This window comes from Ochotona curzoniae, unplaced genomic scaffold (assembly GCF_017591425.1).
Source record: "Ochotona curzoniae isolate NIBS_2020 unplaced genomic scaffold, NIBS_Ocur_1.0 scaffold_4683, whole genome shotgun sequence".
In the NCBI taxonomy this organism is placed as follows: domain Eukaryota; kingdom Metazoa; phylum Chordata; class Mammalia; order Lagomorpha; family Ochotonidae; genus Ochotona; species Ochotona curzoniae.
In genome coordinates this window covers 26,607,011-26,628,102 of record NW_024467121.1, presented here as the reverse complement: position 1 = coordinate 26,628,102, position 21,092 = coordinate 26,607,011, and the positions used below count along the sequence as shown (strand labels likewise).

The 21,092-nt window shown below is 38.0% G+C and overlaps 1 pseudogene; it reads left to right on the top strand.

The window, feature by feature from the left end:
• Positions 1-255: 255 nt before the first annotated feature.
• On the top strand, positions 256-353 carry LOC121148274 (annotated as a pseudogene).
• Positions 354-21,092: the final 20,739 nt, after the last annotated feature.

Genomic DNA, 21,092 nt, shown 5'->3' with positions numbered 1-21,092 from the left:
TGTAGGTCTTCCCTATGCATGGCCTGGATTCGAGTACTTGGGGTATCATCTAATGCCTAACTGGTGCAGTAGCAGAAAGTTGTGTGAGAAGTGGACTAACCAAAACTCCTGGCATTCCAATATGGGCCACAGGTATTACAAGCAGCTGGTTATCTCAACCTGCTGAAATATTCATCTATCAATTATATATTTAAGAAGTCACACTTTATGTACCAATTATAAGGTATGCCCTCAGGGTATAGATATGATTAGCTAGTGCTCACTTTGGCAGCACAAATACTAAAATTGGAACGATACAGAGAAGACTGGCATGATATACAAGGATGAACACAAATTCATGAGGCATTTTTTTTGAAAGATTCAGGAGTGGGAGTGGGCCCATCAGGGAAATAATGGACACCTCCCTCTTGGGTTGTCACTCCCACTGGTGAGCACAAGAACCAAGACTAGAGGCTGGCGTAGCTAGACAGAGTGGCACCTATCGGCACCAGTGTGACTGGAGAGCCAGGCTGGTTGGGCTGAATTAGGCTTCAATGCCCATTGACATGTATGAGAACTGAATGGGTTGTGGGACAGACTGAATCAATCTGCAGTACATATTGGCAAGCATGGGAAGCAGTGAAGCGGGGGCAGGCCTGGTGGGAGTTTTTGTGGGTCACTCTGACTAGGCTGCAGTTCCCACTGGCGTACATGAAAACCAAGTGTGTGGTAGGCAGGACCTAGCTGGATGGCGAAACCCATTGGTTTGTGTAGAAGACAGGGCTGGAGACAGAACAGACCCAACAATCACAGCCACCAGTGGGCAGGTAGGCAGACTTGGGTGACAGTCTGTACTAGACCCTGTATTACAAGTACACACAGAATCAGGTCTGGAATCACTTCAGATAAGGTCTTTTTGGGAACCCCAGCCATTGAGATAATTGCAGGCCCATGGTCTGACCATGGAATGCATGTATCAGAGCTGGGCCTCCTCATTGGTTTAGACAGAGCAGTGGACAGCATATCCAGATGCACATGGAGGATATGGCAGTACATTGGAGCCTGCAGAGGGCACCTGGTACCACAACAGAGGATGGAGGACAGAACAAATTAATCAACCACTACATCCAAGTGTTGGCAGGGAAAATCTGGGCAAATGGAGACTCTAAGGTGGACCATGTCAGCCAGTGGATTATGGAGAGATTTCATTGTGCTGGAAGTGGTGAGAGCTACAGCAATTCAGAACTGTTGAACTATTAGAACCAATTGAGTGGTGCCCTCAGAGCATGCCCCACATAGGGGACCCTGGGAAGGTTGGGAGGCTGGGTGTGGCTTCTCCTTTTATCTCCTACCTTCTCCCAGATACTGGAAGGAAAAAAGAGAATGTGGAAACAATGGTCTTACCCACTTTCCTCTAGACCTTCACCTTCACACCCTAATCAACTAAATAAAAATCATCAAAATTAAATTTTATAAAGAAATGATTTTCCAGCAAGGAGAAATTATTGTGTAAACAAATGAACAATATCTTAGTGTATATTCCTTCAAATAACGTATTCTGAACTAAGGGATTACATGTATCTGGGTCCTTGGGGAAATCATCCCTCCAAAATAAGAAAAAAAAAAAAAACTAGACATTTGCAAACCGTGCAACATGAAAAAAAAATAGGCATTTGTACAGCATGAAGCAGGAACAAGTAAGACCATTTCTAAGGAGCGTTGATGAATTGATTGCTCCCGTGGACAACGCAGGGCCAGTTTTTCTGTGGAGCCATGGACAGTTGCCCACAGAATGATGCACATTAGTCACTGAGTCATGGTGTACTTATCTATCAGCTTCCTTGTTCCATGGGTCAAGAACTTCCTCGTAGGTCCTGATATATCTTTGCTCAGAATGGCTAAGTAGATACCTGCAGGCATCCATGTAAGAGCCAACAGAGAATTCCTGGAAAAAAAAAATACAGGAATGATAGATAATGCAGTTGAGACATCGTTTCAGCTGATATTTGCGTAGTGATAGCAAATCTATATAAACCATAGGATAGACCAAAGGTGAACAGCAGAAGGTGACACAGGATACAAAAACTGGATAAGATATCCTCTAATGGCAGCACCTGTGCTTTTCAAAGGATAAACAATGAGATGCTTAATCTCCCTAGGGCAGGGGAAGTGCAGGAGAAATGTGGTAGATTAGGTGATCATTGCATTGCACAAAATACTGGCTTCCATTTCAAAGAATTACTAAAGTACAGAATGAAATGTTTTGGCAAAATCATGAATTAAAAAGGACAGATTTTTCTATTTCCCTTCTTCAGTATCTGACTTACAGGAATAATTTCAGTCTGATTCTGCTTAATGAGTTTTATGACCCTGGGCAGTGAATAACCTGGCCAAGTCCCAATTTCTTCATTTACAAAATGAAGTGCTCACTGAACTCCCTTCCAGCTCTAACATAATGATTCCATGAATCTGCACACACAATATACTCAAGCTAAAAATCCCTCTCTAGTTCCAGGAGTGCTCCCATCTGTACTGCTGCACGTGGTTGTCCTGCTGCAGTCTGTGCTAGAATTTTTCAGTGCTTGCAGTTCCCATTAAGCTTTATCTTGATATCTTGGGTCTTGCATGCTGATAACAACATGTGGGTTGCTTGAATATTTATGGAACCATAATTCCAAGATGAATGCAGATGCAAGGAAAGAACAATGGGCTGATTACTGCTTTTTAGAAAGGTTGACCTAAAACCACACTTTAGATGCTAAATATCTAGAACCTCCGTACAAGAAATTCAAAAAGCTCTGAACTCCTCTCCATGACATCCAGGCTGGGCATGACTTGAAAGGGAGGGTAACATTGTTCCTGTTCTGTGCTCTCGCTTCCCTGCCTTTCCTGGTTTTCTTGCTCTGTCTTCCTCCAGCAGCTTGTTCTTTGGTTTTGACTGTGTTTAGCTTGCCTCTCTGCCATTCCATCATTCTGTTCATGTTTAGACTGCTCTGCTCATCTGTGTCTTTAGTTCTTCTCATTTACCTCTCAGTGTAAACATTAGATTCTGAGAAACACTATTCTAGCCATCTAGTTCACATTTTCTCCAGTAAATGCCTAGTACTTTGTCTTGATTTTTTTTTTTACCTTTATCACTATGATATATCTTTAATCCATGTAGTTTGTGTTTATGTTTGTGTTTATTTTCTGACTCTGGTAAAAAGTAAGTTCCATTCTTTTATGAATCACTATTTCCGAGAAAAATGATTAGAACATAATAAATGTAGCATAAATATTTGTAGGTCAAATGATTGCCAAGTGGCATGTGATCAACATTCAAACAAAAGAGAACAAATACTGAACCTGAAACTAAAATTCTGGTTTTGGTTTTGTTTCTCAAGTCAGATAATATAAATATATTTAGCCATGGTGTCTAAGGACCTGAGATAGTTTCCTTCAACACTTTTCTAGAACAATCCATCCATTCCCCACATGCTTTATGCTTAGAGTTTGAATCTCTGCTTGTTCACCTGGTATCTGTGAAACCCTGTGCAAGTTACTTAACTTTACCCACACCTGAATATCTTCATCTATTAATTAATAATGGCAATAAAAAGCACATAAATGGAAATGCAGAATTAATTATTGGCAAATATGGAATTAATAGATAAATCTACTTGGACACAAACATATTTTGGAGTCCACACATACTTTTGTGATAGCTCACATTTCTCATCATCTTTCTGAAGATTCCTTCATTTATACAGTAGTATAGCTGTTTCAAACACAGAACAATCATCATATCCTCATGACCATTTTTCCATTATCATCTTTTTTATTAATTAATACCTCTGATCCATCTTTATTAGTTAATGCCTCTGACCAATCCTAGCCATTTTTGAGGCAACATTGAAATGCCATGTTCTTGTGGAGTCTTTTTCTTATCTACTAATTTACCTTTTTCTTTTCTAATATCAACAGTCTGTTACATTTGTCTGGTTAATAAGCAATTAAGCATTTGCTTTTTTGGATTATTATAGTTTCATAACACAGACTTGTCATCATAAATTTTCCTAATATATTTTAGCTCTACCTATTTTATAAATTTATTTTCCTCCAAATATTTATAGAAGCAAATAATTCTTAGTTTACTTAAAATATTACCTAATACATCTGATCAAACTAATTCCCTAATCGTCAATCTTCACAAATAAAAGAATGTCTCACATCAGTTTTTATAAGCTAATTGTCTTTTGATTTTAAAATAATTCTAAAGATCTTTACTATATTCATCCATACATTTTATTAGAATTTTTAAAAAGATCATCGAGAGTAAGCAATATTGGATTTAGTGAATAATGTCTATATACCCAGTATCAAATGGGTGTATGTTTAATGTTTTATCAGATTTGTCACTTTAAAAGCACATTTACTTCAGAATCTTCCAGGATATTTCTTGCTAAATTTAAACTAGTTTATATCCAAAAATAAAGTGGGAAGCCAAATATTATGGGAAAATCATGATCTGGATGTGTTTTTCCAGTTATAGTTAGCAGTGTTAATTTCTTACTAAAAACATCATATGCTTCATTTTCTAATAGTAGAAATGTAGGACTTTAAAGAAATTCTCCTAAATGTATTTGGAAGTTAAACAAACATAATTCCTTTATTTCTTTCTAGTCAAGTGCTTTTCCTACTTCCCGTAATAACTGATCTAGACTCTCCTTTGCTGCAAGCCCCCAGGTATACACCTGCAGGATGCCTACCAGTAAATAAAATAGGACCATTTGATAGGAGCCTTGGATTTCCCTCTGCCTACCGACATCAAGATCTCTGTATTAATTTATATTTACTCTCTTTCCTTCTGTGTGAGATGAAAGGAAAGTATCCCATTCTTTTTTTTAATTATTTTTTAATAATCTTACTTAGTTGATTAGGGTGCAAAGGGTCAAGGGCTACAGGGTGAAAGTGGGTAATACCATTGTTTCCACAATAATGTCATCATTTTTTTCCCCACCCAACCTCTCATCCATCCCAGATCCCCAACATGAGGCACACACCGAGGGTCCTGCTCAAGCAATTTTGGTAGTTCAACAGTTCTGAATTGCTGCCAATCTCACCGTTCCCAATGCAATGAAACCTGTTCAGAATCCACTGGCTGACATAATCTCTTGATGGTTGAGGTTCTGAGATTAGCAGTTCAGTTGAAGGGATCTCCACTGGCTGACATAATCTCTTGATGGTTGAGGTTCTGAGATTAGCAGTTCAGTTGAAGGGATCTCCAAAGAAACTTCATCTGAGATGATCCCAGACCTGATTCTTGTGTGAGTTTGCTAGTACAGGGTCTGGCACAGTCCGTCGCACCAATCAGCTTATGCACACACTGGTTGTTGCAATTGCTGGGTCAGTTCTGTTTCCAGCCCTGTCTTCCTTGTGAACCAATGGGTATTGTAGTCCAGCTCGATCCTATCCACTTCATGCTTGGTCCACACACAAACCAGTGTGAGCTGCAGCCTAGTTGGGGCAACTCCCCATAACCCCCACCAGGCCTGCCCCCTACACTGGTTCCCATGCTTGCCAGTATGTACCGCAGGCTTGTCCAGCCTGTCCCACATCCCATTTAGTTCTCATACATATCAATAGGCATTGAAGCCTAGTTCAATCCAACCAACCTACTATCCAGCCCACACACATACTGGCAGGTGCCTTTCTGTCTAGCCACTTCTGCCCCATCCTGGTTTTTGTGCTCACCAGTGGGAGTGGTAACCCCGAGAGAGGTCCTCACTATCTCCCTACTAGGCCACTCCCAACCCCAGATTATGCACTGTCCAGGTGGTTCTGGCATTTGACTTGACAGAATTAGCTCCCGGTATCAGCCTCTGCCAACTGATGCTGCAGCTATGCCCAGCCATCCCTCACCCACTCTAATTTTTGCTTGCACCAGTCGGGACAGTCAGCCCACCGTGGCCCTTCCCTTATCTAGCTCACATGAGGCCCACAGGCATTATATCCCTGCCTGGTCTGGTCTGCTCCCATCCCAATTCAGGCTTTCCAATGGAAGTAGTTGTCCAGCAGGAAAGCCCACATTTCCCTGTTGGCTTTGCCTCCTCCCCCTGATTATCACATGTGCTGTTTGGGCGCTGCAATCACATCTGGTATGGCTCATCTCACCTTGGCATTCCTTAATGTACTGGCATGTATCGCAACCGAACCTAGCCCGACCCACACTCTATTCTGTTGCTCAGATTTGCCAGCGGGTGATGTGAATGGGTTCAGCCTGGTCTGCCCCCAACCTATGCCAAATGTATGCCAGGGGGGTAATTTCCATAGCCTGTTCTGGGCTGTTTCCTATTGTGCTTGAAAGTACCCCATTCTCAAGTTCGATGTTTTCCCAGGCTTGGCCAATGGAGTAAAAAGGTGTTGTAATGCCAGAATAGAAATCCCAGTTGTCTCATTTAGTGACAATGGGCAGCAGCTTATTACATTAGTAGTGTTCAGTGCAGAACCTAAATAAATGTGTTGCTTCTTCTGTCTTAAACAGAAAAATTCTCCAAATCTGTAGTCATCTTTGTCGTTTCATAGCCACTCACTCAGGAGACATTCTTTTCCTTTCATTTGTTTGTAACTTGTTCATTCTCTCAAGTTCCTATTTTTACATTGTCCATTTCTAAACTATTCTTCTTCAAAATACACACACACAAAGAAATAGCATGAGAGAGGGAGTGAGCAGGAAATTCTTTCCTTTTTTTTTTAAGATTTATTTTTATTGTAAAGTCAGATACACAGAGAGGAGGAGAGACAGAGAGGAAGATCTTCTGTACAATGATTCACTCCCCAAGTGGCCGCAACAACTGGTGCTGCGTCAATTCGAAGCCAGGAACCAGGAACTTCCTCCAGGTCTCCCAGGCAGGTGCAGGGTCCCAAGGATTTGGGCCATCCTCAACTGCTTTCCCAGGCCACAAGCAGGGAGCTGGATGGGAAGTGGAGCTGCTGGGATTAGAACAGTACCCATATGGGATCCTGGTGTGTTCAACATGAGGACTTTAGCCACGAGGCCACCATGCCAGACCCTGAGCAGGAAATTCTAACAAATTGCTTTAAATTAGTGGTTAAAAGGTCAATTTTAAGTAAGACATGTAAAAAAAAAAAAAACAAAAAGCTATGTCCAGGGAGACCAAGATACGGAGGATAAAAGATTTGTTGTTACAAATAAAATAAGCCGGAAGAAAGTAAAGCAAGTTATTGTTAATATTAAAAGAGGAAAAAAACTATATCAATCTAATATTCTATATTCCACCTAATTCAGAATTCAAAACCAAGGGCAAAGCAAGGACTTTTCAGACCAAACAAAGCTGAATAAAGCATTAGCCATAGGCCTGCCTTGTAGGAGAGGTTAAAGGAAGTACTTCAGAAGACAGAAAAGTGAACATCTCGGTTGACACCAGGAACTGAAGAACCCTGGAAAGGCTCAGGATATGAGTGAATATCAAATAGCTTTTTCTGTACGTATTAAAAATCAATTATAACTGATTAAAATAATAATGGATTGTGGGCTTCATAATATTTGGCAGAATAAAATTTGGTTTATAAAAGGACAAAGGACAGTAGGATGTTTAATGCCAGGCTTCAACTTGCCTCGATGAAGGAATATCTAGTAAAGTGAGAAGGCATGAGCATGAGCTATCTTGGAGGGGGACTGCAGCAGGTGTGCTTAGATGAACGAGGTGGGTCTTCATATTTGGTGGATCCCAGAAAAAAAATACTGCAAGTAAATGTGTGTCTTCTTTGAGATCAGAGATGGACCATATTTTGCTCATGAGTGCATCCGCACTCCCACCTTCTGAATCCTCTGCCTACTGAACTTGCACCAGCAGCCTCTCAAGGGTCTCAGAGTTTCGTCTTGGGCCTGAGAATGACACCATTGGCTTCTCTAGTTCTAGAAGTTCTGAAGCCTTTGGACTTGGATGAACCATGCTACATCCCCAGGTTTCCAATCTTTGTTTTGCTCTGGGATTTCTCAAGCTCTGTATTCATGTGAGGCAGTACTTGTAGGATTTCCATCATATAGCTACACACATTTTCTGCTAGCCTTTCTCAAACACAACCCCAAATAATACAGACATGAAGAGAGAAATAAAAATACACCCTTGTAACATGCTTTTACACATGTAAGATGCTTTTGAAACAGGCAAGTAGTATAATATCATTTTGAGGCAAACTACAGTAAGTTAAAGATCTATATTGCATTCTGTAAATCAGCAACTAATATCACACAACAAGGAATTTTAGTTCAAAGCTAATAGAGCATATACAAAAGAATCAATAAATAAGAAACAAGGAATTATAACAAATGACAACAAAAGACATGGAACTGAACATAGAACACTTTGAACAAAATAGGAAAATGAATATTGGGTGGGTATACATAAGCTCCACCATATTAATATGGTTTATATAAAAAGCAACAACTATTTACTGCCAACAATAAGGACATTTTTAAGCATAAAACCAAAAGGGTTAAAAGATTGAATAAGGTAAAGTCTGTTAACACTACACAAATTAAATATATTTAGGTTAAATATATTTCTGAATGAAAAAAGTAAAAACTTGGCATAGAAATAAAGAATTTAAAATCTTTAAAAGGTCAATTAATCAAGAGACTAAATGCTAAGTATTTAGCATCTAATAAAAACTATTTCAAAATTCGTAGAGCAAAAACTGTTCTTTTGGAAAGGAGAAATTTAAAACTCCACTTACAGTAATAGTCTGCAGTAATTCTTTTTCAAAGATCGATAAAGCAAAGAAGCTGAAAATCAGCTAGCACAGGAAGCATAGATCAACGTCATCAACCAAATTGACCTCCCCACTCAAAATAATGCCAAGCATTTTCTCCAGTGTAATGGGAGCATTAAAAAGAAAAAAAAAAAATGTTCCTTAAAGAAAGTACCAAGTAACCAAAATAACGTTCCTTCATTGAGTAAAAATAATTTATGCTTGGCCATTTAGCTGCATCTTTCCCTTAGCTTTTAACACTTTTTTTTTATATCAGCAGTACACAGTTCTGTCACATTCTCACTGCCAACTTTTTATTGTTTCAATCAAAATTGCCTCCTCCCAGGATCCCTGCCCTTAGCGCTGCTTGTTGGACTCTACTGGACTGAATTATTCCCAGGGAAGAGCCAGGTCTCGTTTCTTTTGTGTACTAGTGAAAACAACTGCGATCTGTCAGGCCCCGATCTTGTTTGAATTCTCAGCAGCATCTGGCACAGTGAGTTCTCTTTCCTTGAAGCATGCTCTGGCCATCCGGCTGTTGGACACTCGCTTGCCCTGAGCTTCCCTAGAACAGTGTTGGCCCCACTAATCTGTAGGTTGAATGGCGAGTTGTATCACCAAGCCTGACAGCCCAGTTCTCAGGCCTCTCTGATCTGGGGTGGGATGGGGTGATTGGCTTTGCTCCCAGTCATGCCACCGAACCCGATAACCCCATTCCCAAGGCTTAAAGTTGTGAGCATTTTCTGCTTTGCTTCCATCCTGTTTTACATATCTCCCAGTTCTGTGTTTTCACAAATTAGCTGTATGCTAATAAACCACACATTCATATCTTTATCAAAGACCTCTACCTGAACCCCAGGCTTTTAAATCTGTCTGCCTGCTTGACACTTCCACCTGCATATCTAGCAGGCAACAAGCAACCCAGCCAAAATCCTTTACTCTTGTTATACACTTCTATAATACTCTTCTACAATTACCTACACGGCCCATGCTCGCACTTCTGCCAGGTCTTACTTTTTTTTTTTAAGATTTATTTATTTTTATTACAAAGTCAGATATACAGAGAGGAGGAGAGACAGAGAGGAAGATCTTCTGTCCAATGATTCACTCCCCAAGTGAGCGCAACGGCTGGTGCTACGCCAATCTGAAGCCAGGAACCAGGAACTTCCTCCAGGTCTCCCTGAAGATCTCAATTTTCTCTGCTCTTTATTTCTTCCCATAAACTTGATTTTAATCAAATTATTGTCTCTTCTTCCTCATTAGAATGTAAGCTCTGGAGAGCAAATTTTTGTGTGTTTTGTTTGCTGTTCTTTTCCAGCAACTAGAATAGTACATAGGATAACAAAGAAAGCACACAGAACATTTTGTGAAATCATAAATGTGTGAAACAAGTGAATCCACGGACGTTTCCCAGGACCCAACTCGATAGCACTTCCTCAGTAAACAACTTTTGACATCAAAAGGAAAGCTGGGCAAATAGGACAAAGTTAAAATCAGGAAAAGCACGGTGAAAATGAATGGAGAAGGATAAAAGTAATGTCAAATTATTCTCTTCTCTGGTCTTCACATCTGATTTAGAAGGAGAACTGTTATGGACAGCTTATGGTATTCTTTATTTCAGCACAAGTGTTGAATTTTCTTTTTTTCAAGTTCTTTGCCATGTACTTTCTTTGTGCTTCTAAATAACAATGATCCACCCCCTCCATTGGCTTCCATCAATTTTCCTGACCTTTGTTTCAATCTTATTTCTCTGTTTGACCTACCCTACCAAGATGAAAAGACATTTAGATTTGAATCTCTGTTAAGTACGTCAAACAGAACACATCAGTTTCTTTCAGAGATTGTGTTTTATTCTCGGGGAATAAAAGCGAAAACAGGATGTTAGTAAAGCCATAGAAGTTATATTTCCAACTTCTTTCTTTTTGAATCTTTTTATAAAATTATAGTTTAGTCAAAGAATTGCAGGAGCACTTTCAAATATTTTTGGCTTACTTCTGATAAGTCATTTTAGCAGGATTTTAAAGAAAAAAAGATATGTCTCTATCCATTGGGGTTTGTGAGGCATCTTCATTATTAATCCAGGGCTCTTCTTCTTTCCAGGGGCTTGATATGTGTTCATGTATACATGTATGCTTTTTCTACACTGTAATTTGCTGTTCAACATTTTGTGACTGTTCAAAGACACCAGGCAATAACAAAAGCTTCAAGTCAACTTTTATTTCTTGAGTACAGCTCTTGCAGGCTGATCAGTCTTGTGAATGTAGACCCCTCTTTTTCAAATTTATACATGCTCAACTCCCTGTGCTTCACACTCTTGGCCCTTCTCTTTCAGGTTCTTTCTCTTCACCTAAGAGAAGTTGGAGAATTCTCATCTTATAGAAAATGTTTGCTTTCTGCCACGTGTTTCCTGTCTCTTTTTCCATTCAGAACCAAACTAGAGGAAAATTATTTAAAATCATGCTTCCTAATTTGTCACCTCTTGTTCCACTACAATTTGGTTTGTAAACACTCATATTAGGACCTGTAATGTCCCCACAAGAGCTAGTCCACAGCTCATCGTTGTCTTTGTATCTAAATCTAATTCTGCTTCTGTAGAATTTGATACCTTATATTCCTCTCCCATTTATTTATTTAATACCAGCTATTATTATTGCCAATTTTCAGGCTACTATTACTCATTTGCTTTATTTATCTCTTCTTCTCTACTAACCCCTTGAATACTGAAATTTTCTTCCTTTGTCATTCTGAAAGACCCGTGGAATCTACTTTCCTAGGAAAAAATGGTACCCTACAATTTGCAAATTTTACAATTATTCTATTGGATCAATTTAATTTTTTAGTGGGTATATCAAGAAAAATACATGAACATAGGTGAAAATTCCAACATTTATAGAAATGCTGTAAACTCTGTTTTTTCTCATTAGGTCCATTGGAATAGTAATTGACTAAAGAAGATGTGACAGAAACAGCCTAGGGCTTCTTAAAATGTTTCCGTGTAACATTTTTTTTTAAAGTAGGCATGCATTGGCAACTTTTGTCAGCATTGTTGGACAGAAACCAAGTTAAAAAAATTGCAGATGATGGCACTGTCTGAGAATTCTTACATCATTTTGTCCAATAATATGTGGATTTGCTAGCACTCTAGCAATCTATGTATGTAGGAACATCATAGTATTTAGGGGCTTTGAACATAAGCTATGCAAGTTTTAGTAAAAAGCAAAAAGAAAGGCCCAAGGCAGACTAATTCAATGAAAAACACTGAGCTGCACTAACTTCAATAGTCCCCGAACTTTGGGACAGGTCCAGGAGATCTGTCAGGAGGTAATAAATGCACCAGATGAAAGAAAGATTAAATGAGAGTAGTGTTCTGGGTCAATGATGCTAAAAGAAACATTTCACTTAAAAAAAAGTCCTGCACGTTAATGAAAGGATTCTTCAAAATATATGTAACCTCGTTTTTGAAAACCAATTTTGTGAAAATTCAGAAATAATCATTAAAAAATTTTCAAACATACATTTTAATTATAAATATTTTTACTTCATTTAATAAGTAATAAGGCTGTGACTAAACTAATTGGTGAAGAGAAAAACTTGGTTTCAAAAATAATTGAATTTGTACTATTGTATCCAGAGAGTTAAGCTTTGCTTTGCTTAAAAGTATGATTAGAAAGAGGAAAATAAAGAAACAAAACTGAATTTCAGCTAAGGCGCACAAGAAAATTAGTGATAAAAAATAGTGTATCATGTACATCTTCCTGTTCGGTGAGTATTTTTAAGGTCAGAGGAAGTTGTTCTAGATTTGTGTTTATAGCTCCTTGGAAACAGTCTGAGAAAGGGTACAATTTTTTACAAATTTTAATTTTTCAAAGCTGGAACAAACATATCAAAACTCTAAAATAAATCCAATTTACATTAATATAGAAATGCAATTATCTTAAAGGATGTATTTATTTTTATTGGAAAGCTAGATATACAGAAGGTAGGAGATACAGAAAGATCTTCCATCCACTGGTTCACTCTCCTAAAGGCTGTGACACTGATCTGAAACCAGGAGCCAGGAGCTTCTTCTGGGTCTCCCACACTGGTGCAGGTGACCAAGGCTTTGGGTCATTCCCTGCTGTTTTCCCATGCCACAGGCAGGGAGCTGGATGGGAAGTGGGACAGCTGGGACATGAACCAGAGCCCATATGGGATCCTGAGGGTACTTGCAAGGTTAGGATTTTACCTACTAGGCTACCACTCCAGGCCCAGAAATGCAACTATTATAGCATCTAAAGGTTTCTTCATTCCAGGCAGACATAAAGTTGGAAAACATCTGAATATGGAAGCTTACCCATTTTGAACTAGGATATTAAAAATTAGAATTATGATATCACATAACGAATCTCTTCTCTTAAAAAGAAAAGAAAAACCATAGCATAAGGTGAGCATTTGGTGAGTCTGTTAAGCTGCCACTTGGGACACCCACATCCCTGAGTGCCTGGATTGAGTCTTGGTCCTTCAGATTCAATCTATCCTGCTGCTAATATATTCTGGGAGGCAGCAGGTGGTGCATCAAATATTGGGTTTCTGAACTTTAGGGAAAACCTAGATGTCATTCTGGCCTCCTGGATGCCGATGACCTCAAACCTGGCTGTTGTAAACCCTGGGAAGTGAAGCAGTGCTTAGAAGATCTCGTTGTGTATGTCTGATGGTCTCACTCTGTCTCTTCGCCTTTCAAGCCAGTGGGAAAAAATACCACAGATCAAAGTAACACATGTTCTGTGAAATCAGTTTATCTTTTGCGACACATATATATATGATATTTAATGTACTTAACTGGCTTTGGGTTCAAAAATTATATGCTTGCCCACATAAATGTTATACAGCATTCTAAGTACACAAATTAAAAGTTTATATGAATATCACATCATAATGTTTAAAGAAACAATATTCACTCGGCTAGCTAGTAAGACCGGAGTAGAGCAATGCACTACAACTCAAGCTTTTTAATTTTGAAATTGTATGTGAGAAAAGATTTGCTAAATTCTCAAAATTTGACAGTACTGTTACCATTCTGCCTTAGGCCCCTGCAAACATCTAGGCAAGCAGCAGCTGATCCTGGTCCTACATTTACAGCTCAGCAACTCAACCTGTGTTAAGCAATGGCACCCTTCTGTCACTTGGAAATCTACTTTCCCTCACAAGTACAAACTTGCACTGTCTGTCCAGTTCCCACTCCAAACTTGACAAAAACATCTTTGAGTATATAGCGCTTCAATAGTAAGCCGTATTCATTTTCTAGCTCCAACACATACTCATGCAAAGAGGGGTAGGAAGAAGGGAAATACCCAATTGTTTGCAGAATTCTGTGATGAGGACAGTTTATGGGTCCTGGTGGGTTGTGCCAGACACCTATGTCACCCCACCCAGTATTCATTCTTCCCTATCTTCCAGCTACCTGAAAGGCTTCCCTTTGTTCAAGGAATCAACATGCTCAGTAAAATGTTATAATGTATAGACTTGGAGATAACTGAACACTGCCTAATGACGTGCTTAGTGACCTGGACTGGGGCTCATAGGAAGTCTCACTTAAAGAGACAAGTTCAATTCACAGGTGTCCTTTCTTTTTTTCTTTTTCTTTTCCATGCCTCTCAAGACTCAGTGCAACCCTGGAGGTGAACCAGGTGCAAAGGGCATAAGAACAAAAATGTCACATGGAAGATGTGGGGTGAAGGCTAAATCCCAAGAAATCTTGGGAATACCAAATTAGCCCTGGGACTACTGGTAATGGGAAGAAAGACACTTCCTGTACAGCAAACTTTTCACTTGGTGTTCTACTACTCAGCAATACTCTAGTTAGTGTTATTGTAGTGTGTCTTACGTAATTTTATAATTCTGCAATTATCAAGAATTTTTAAGTCAAGTGAACAACATTGTCTAGTTTACGATAAGATAAAATGCTGTTTTGTTTTTGTGGGTAATATTATAAACTGAACAATCGTCAGAGCTGGAGAAACCAAGCTGATAATTTTGGAAGCTTTATTCTTATTAGGCTTTGCTTAGTACTTTCAATTTTAATGTAAATTACAGCTATGTACTGATTAAAATGGATACTTTAAGATAACAAAATACGTGAAAATTTGAATGATTTAAAATAAATGTAATTTCAATGAGACAAAGCTCATTGGAAGAAAATTAAATTTAAATTTAAGAAAAGAATATGTTAAATTTAAAGAGAAGAACATGAAACTTCAAGCACCAGAGTGAGCAGCAGCAGACATTACTTCACTAGGAGCTACAAGGAAGACATGAGCTAGGTACTTTGGAAGAGCAGATTTGTCAAAACACCCTGCATGTGGGGAATCCATGATGTGGAATCTCCCTTCTGCATCTACTCTCTTTATGTAGATAGATATATAAATAGACAGAAAGATGGACATACAGACACAAAATACAAACTAAACACAGTGTGGTCAAAGTAATATAAAATAACAATTCCCAATGCAGTCCTTATCATTTCCAACAACCTGCCCCACATCACACCTCACTGATTAGTCATCCCATATCCTACAATTCGGATCAGCACAGAATTATAACAATTGGGATGTCAACATTAGATGTGTTCTTAGCCACCTAGTTACCTGGGAAAACAAGAAAAGGGCTGAAGTTCTGTGCCCCCACTTTACACGCTGAGTACAAAACGTCTAGGATGAAAGATTTAAAAAATGGGAAATTCAGTGTTTTGTACACCCAGTAATTAAATCAGTCATATTTTCAATTATTTAAAATGTTATGCCATTGCTTTACTTAAATAAGCATGTGTTTGCTGAGGCTAGAGGTCACTAATATGTGGAAGTGATTTTTTTTATTGAAGAACTGACTCGAGTTATATGAAGTCGATCAGCCTGGAGAACGGCCTTAGAACTCCCCCTGTACGTTGGGTTAGTCACGGATGTCAGGGCCTTTCTCTTCTGATAATACTTTGTATTCATTGCATGCATCATACATTTTAGTCAGATATCAATAACAAAAAAGCTGTACCAAAGAAGTGCATTAAAAGTTAAGAAATTCAGTGAAAACACAGAGTTGTTACTTTAGCTTTCAAATCTGTGAAGCTAGGTTTGGAACAACTAGCAATAAAATGAGTTGAAAATGTAACAATGATGAGAAATTCCTAATTCTCTCTGCAAGTGTTTATGAAACATATTGTGTGCCACTGAAAATAGAATAAGGAAACTTGGGCACATTGCATTGTGATTACATAGTTTTTGCAAGAAAGACTGATTTATTCATCAAATAAAACTTTTTGGTTCTACTTTAAAAAGGAAAGAAGGAAGTTATAGTAATAGGCCTTAGTCTAATAGAGATGGTGAGATAGTGTTTAGTTTTTCACTTCTACTATGACTTGATAAAATCATGCTTATTCCATATCAGAGGAATGTCTTAGAAAATAATACAGCATGCCCAACATCAAATGAAGTAAGGACAGGCACGATGATTTGCCTTGCATCCCTGGGATCGCATATGGATGCTGGTGTGTGCCCCAGATGCTCCACTTCCCATTCAGCTGCTGGCTCGTGGCCTGGGAAAGCAGCAGAGGATGGCCCACAGCTTCGGGACTCTGCACCTGTGTTGGAGATGTGCAGGAGGTTCCTGACTTCGGATGGGCTCATAGCTTCGGCTGTTGTGGCCAACTGGGGCAGTGAACAAGTAGATCAAATATTTTTGTCTCTGTCTCTTCTCTCTGCCTCTCCAATTAAAAAAAAAAATGAAGTAAAGAAGATGGTCCAGATTTAAAACAAAAAATCTGTTCAAATCCATCACAAACCTTAGCTAACACTAATGTTTTCCCTTAGATGACAACATTACTGAGATTTCTTAAATTGAAGCAAGTGTATATAAATAGAAAATATACATATTCCCTCAAGCAAAGCAAGTATTGATTTTGTTCTACTTTCTTCAATCAACTACTAAAAAGTAGCATTTTAGGATTAGTATTTGTTACTAAGAAAATTTTAATTATTTCTATTGAATCACAATTCATTTACTTGAATACAGGATAATAAGATATTTACTAAGTATATGTAGTTGCTAAGTAACAGATAAGATGCAGCCTACCTCAGTGATGGTTAGCAATGAGTAAATGTCACCAGTTTTTAGACAAAATGTTCAATGTCATAGGAAATTCAGCTATCGGTTGTTGAGTTGCACTATCAATTTAACGACAGTTATCAAAGTTGTAAATATCAACTCTTCCATTATGAAATTATCCTCTGTCATCCAGCATTATGTGGTATGACATTTTCTATATGTTAATGAATTCCAGATAAACAATAATTTAAAAATTATAAAGAAAATACGAAGACTCTTGCTCACAAAAATTTCATTTTTTCTCTACAAGGATTTTAAGACTGAAACAACAAAACCTAATTACTTTTTATATAAATAGTTTGTAATATTCAAAGAAATTTAAATATTTTATTAGATTACAAGTGATTGTCTTTTGGGCCTGGCGTGGTGGCGCAGTGGTTAAGGTCCTCGCCTTGCACGCCCGACGGAAGATCTTCCTCTCTGACTCTCCTCTCTGTATATCCACCTTTCCAATAAAAATAATAAAAATAAATCTTAAAAAAAAAACCAAGTGATTGTCTTTTTTAAGCTACTTTTGCTTATTTCTTTTAACTGTTTCATATTGAGCTTAAAAAAACATGCACTACAAATCCAGATAAGTCTTTTTTACCTTTAAAAATGTTTTACTATTTTAATAGGACAATGCTTCCTTAACTAAACAGTCTCTTTACCGAATTCAAAGGTTACTTACCAAAGTCAAAAATCTCACACGTCCTGTGTCATTTTAACAAAATTTACAGTGAAAAATGACTACTTAAGGAAAAAAGATGAAAGGCACACACTCGTGCACCAGTCCAGGCAATATCTTTATTAGGTAGAAATCTGTAACTCATGAAAATCAATAGCGGTAAATGCCTTTCATGTGCTATTAGCCTTCGCTAAACAGATACACCATTCATATATTTACAATAAGGAACAAAGAATTCGGCATTAGTGGAAAGTCAGCTGCTTTTAACTTACACGTTTGTCTTTCAAAGAATGCCATTTCCAGGTACGACTTCATCTGTGGGAAAATGCCCCTTTGAATTGTGGTTTTTAAGTTTTTTAAAGAACAAACCAATTTATTTTTCCTCATGTTGGCATCATGCTATGTTAGGTTTTTCTATTTCCCTAGAGAATACATGTGTCCTATAGGAACATATTTTCATGTTCATAATAGAGCCCAGAACATCAAGGTGCAATTGCTTTAAAAAAGTCAACTTAATATTAGCTCTGCTGAGCGAGTCTTTCCTGGAATTAGTGGTGGACATCCTAATCTAGCAACTTAGTAATCTCTTGTATTTTTAAATATATTCTTATTTTAAATTTTGAATTATGTGGTACAATTTTGTATAGGCTGGGATTCCTCCCAAACTTCCACTACCCTGAACATGTTTTCCCCATCTTGCTACAATAGTGTAAGGAGTCATGTTTCCATCAGTCTCTTATTTAAGTGTACCCCGACGTTGTTGATACAATGTCAGACAGTCCAGCACCCCATTGTCTACACATGTCCAACAGTTTCATAGGGAATCCATCTTTCCTCTGGAAGCAGGAATGCATGTTCCATTATACCCCCACATCTGTAAATGATAGACCCCAGTACTTCATCAGTATGCATTTACATAATTGAGAAACCATGAAACAAGGTCAACAACTAGTATGACTTAGAAGAGCCACAACATCAACAATAAATTACAGTACCATGAAAAACACACCACTGAGTAAACAACACTTGAGTGACAAAAAGGAAATGCAAAAGTCTCTTGGGAAAAATGATGCCACCATGTAATCCATGAGCCAGTGATGAATTTGACTAGAGAAAAGAAATTATTTGGAATAAGCAAACTGAAATAAAAAACATCAAAACACGTGGGATACAATTGAAACAAACAAAAAACAGTATGGATCGGATTATTGAAGTTACACTTTCCATGTTGGTTTCTTTATATAAGAGAGAACATAGGGTATTTGCTCTTTTGTGACTAACTGATTTCACTGAGCATATTGGTCTCTAGTTGGGACCACCTAGTTGTAAATAGTATAATTTCATTTTTCTTAATAGCTGAATAATACTCCATGGAGTAGATGTACCACAGTATCTCTAACCACTCTTCTTTGGGTGCACATCAGGATTGTTTCCATGTCTTTGCTATTGTAGATTGTGCTGCTGCAAATATAGGATTACAGGTCCCCTTCACATATGCAGATTTCACTTCTATTGGGTATATTCCTGGGTCATATGGCAGGTTTATTTGCAATTCTCCAAGCACTGTCCATACTGATTTCCACAGCGGTTGTACTAGCCTACACTCCCACCAGCAGTGAAGGAGGGTGCCTTTCTCCCCACATCCACGCCAGCAAGTGTTGTTAGTTGCATTCTGAATGTAGGCCAGTCTCACTGGAGTTAGGTGGTACCTCAATGTGGTTTTCATTTCTACTTTTCTGATGGCTAGGGAGCCTGAGCATCTTTTCATATGTCTGTTAGTCATCTAAATCTGTTCTTTTGAAAAATGTCTGCTCATTTCCTTTGCCCGTTTTGTTACAGGCTTTTTTTTTTTTTCCTGTCCCTGGGTTTCTGAAGCTCTTTGTAAATCCTGGATATTAGTCCCCTATCACTTGTGCAGTGTGCAAAAATTTTCTCCCATTCTATTGGTTGCTTCTTCACTTTGTCAATCATTTCTTTGCTGTACAGAACTTGTTTAGTTTCTGTAGTCCCATTTGTTCATTTTGGATTTGATTGCCTTTGTTTTTGGTGTCTTTTCTAAGAAGTATTTCCCTGTTTCTGTATCTTGGAGCGAGCTCCCTATGGTTTCCTTTAATAGTTGGATGGTTTCTGGGTGTAGGTTTAGGTCCTTAATCCATTTAGACCTAATTTTCATATAATGTGACAGGTGTGAGTCTTGCTTCTTAATTCTGCAAGCTGCTATCACCTGAAGAAAGCTATAAAACATTTAAAAAGGAACTAGACGAAGGCATTGAAGAATGGAGAACCTTACCATGTTCCTGGATTGGCAGGATCAACATTATTAAAATGGCCATGTTACTAAAAGAAAGATATAGATTCAATGCAATCCCAATCAAAATACTGTGGTCTTTAATTGATCGGGTTGATATTCTGCCAGCTCTGCCTTCAGACCAGAGATGGTCTCCCCAAGAAACCATTTTCTTTAGATATCTAAACTCATGTTTTCAATAAAATTATGTGATATTCAGTTTGTAAATATTTATATTATGTCAATATAACATAAAAAGTTTTTAAAAATTGGCAGCAATTTACCATTTTCTTCTCCAGGAACAAGTTTAAATAAAAATTTAAAGACTTGAAAAGGAAACTAATATATGTGTTTTAACATCTAAAAGGATTGTGTAATTACATTCTGCCCAGACACATTTCATACAATATACTCGATTATTCATCAAGACCTAAAATATGTTACATAATGCATTGTTAATCAGCATTCCACTCTGTGAGTCACAGGTTTATTTTGATATTTCAGGTGCCCTTATTTTTTTTTTTATAAATTCATCTTTTCTGAAAATTGTGATGAAGTATTTTCATGTTTTATTTTCTGCTCAAGAACAGTAGCAAATTTGAGGTCTCTGAGGGAGAAGCATATAGACGAAGACAAAATGTTTTCTTTTTTTATCTCTTCAGTTGTGGGGAACAAAAGAGAAACAAAAGAAAAAAAATCTGATCTCAGTAAAAGGTAAAACAGCACGTATAATTACTTACTTTTACTGTCTCCCAGAAATAACGCTTCTGAATGAAGATTTCACTCTCCTGGATGGAGAAACAAGCATTGGGAAGCAGGTTCTCAACTTTTTAGGGCACCCGAGAGTCCCCACCCACCTTCACATCCATGATGCACGGAGGGACCTGGTTGCTGTCTTGGACTACAAGGGCTGGGGTGCATGTCTTCAGCTAGCATGAGGATAGGGTAAGAATTCAGTCCTTTTTTATGATCATCACTCTGAGGATTAATCTCTTTCAGTTCTATCTTGTTTGAAATCCTTCATTCCTGCCTTTGAAAGGTTCGTTTCTGCTTGCTGCTATGTCCTTCTTTTCAAAGCAAAACCAAAACAGGGCTTCTTATTCTTGGCCAAATTTACACTGCTCAACTTTTTACCACTAAGTAACAATTACACTGAGTACCTAAAAAAGAAACCATGGGGCAGGAAGCATAGATTCATTTCTAATCCAGTCAATGGAAATTTCTTAGGCTCACATACCGTCTATTCCATTTCTGTAAGTTAGATTTCTTGAG